Raw genomic sequence first — 2195 nt, 5'->3', positions numbered from 1 at the left:
ATATATATAGACACACACATACAAAGATATATATATAAGTATACATAGACACACACACACACATATATATAAATATATATAGATACACACACAGATATATATAAATATATATATAGACACACACACAGATATATATTAATATATATTGACACACACACAGATATATATATATAAATATATATAGACACACACACACATATATATATAAATATATATAGACACACACACACAGATATATATATAAATATATATAGACACACGCACACATATATATATAAATATATATAGACACACACACACATTCAGATATATATAAATATATATAGACACACACACGGATATATATAAATATATATTGAAACACACACACAGATATATATAAATATATACAGACACACACACACACACAGATATATATAAATATATATAGACACACACACACACAGATATATATAAATATATATATACACACACACACAAATATATATAAATATATATAGACACACACACAGATATATATATAAATATCTCTAGACACACACACACAGATATATATATAAATATATATACACACACACAAATATATATAAATATATACAGACACACACACAGAGACATATATAAATATATAGAGACACACACACACACAGATATATATAAATATATATAGACACAAACACACAGATATATATAAATATATATAGACACACACACAGATATATATAAATATATATAGACACACACACACAGATATATATAAATATATATAGACACACACACACAAAGATATATATATATAAATATACATAGACACACACACACACATATATATAAATATATATAGATACACACACAGATATATATAAATATATATATAGACACACACACAGATATATATTAATATATATAGACACACACACAGATATATATATATAAATATATATAGACACACACACACATATATATATAAATATATATAGACACACACACACAGATATATATATAAATATATATAGACACACGCACACATATATATATAAATATATATAGACACACACACACACAGATATATATAAATATATATAGACACACACACGGATATATATAAATATATATTGACACACACACACAGATATATATAAATATATACAGACACACACACACACAGATATATATAAATATATATAGACACACACACACAGATATATATAAATATATATATACACACGCACAAATATATATAAATATATATAGACACACACACACACAGATATATATAAATATATATAGACACAAACACACAGATATATATAAATATATATAGACACACACACAGATATATATATATATACACACACACAGATATATATATAAATATATATAGACACACACACACAGATATATATAAATATATATAGACACACACACACAGATATATATATAAATATATATAGATACACACACAGATATATATAAATATATATAGACACACACACAAATATATATAAATATATACAGACACACAGACACACAGATATATATAAATATATATAGAAACACACACTGATATATATAAATATATATAGACACACACACACACTGATATATATAAATATATATAGACAAACACACACAAATATATATAAATATATACAGACACACACACAGATATATATAAATATATATAGACACACATACAGATATATATATATAAATATATATATACACACACACAGATATATATAAATATATATATACACACACACACACAGATATATATAAATATATATAGACACACACACAAATATATATAAATATATACAGACACACAGACACACAGATATATATAAATATATCTAGACACACACACTGATATATATAAATATATATAGACACACACACACACTGATATATATAAATATATATAGACACACACACACAAATATATATAAATATATACAGACACACACACAGATATATATAAATATATATAGACACACATACAGATATATATATATATATAAATATATATATACACACACACAGAAATATATAAATATATATATACACACACACAGATATATATAAATATATATAGACACACACACAAATTTACATAAATATATACAGACACACAGATACAAATATATATAAATATATACAGACACACACACAGATATATATAAATATATATA

The sequence above is a fragment of the Pristiophorus japonicus genome, unplaced genomic scaffold, assembly GCF_044704955.1.
Source record: "Pristiophorus japonicus isolate sPriJap1 unplaced genomic scaffold, sPriJap1.hap1 HAP1_SCAFFOLD_210, whole genome shotgun sequence".
In the NCBI taxonomy this organism is placed as follows: Eukaryota; Metazoa; Chordata; class Chondrichthyes; family Pristiophoridae; genus Pristiophorus; species Pristiophorus japonicus.
This window is presented reverse-complemented; position numbering follows the sequence as displayed.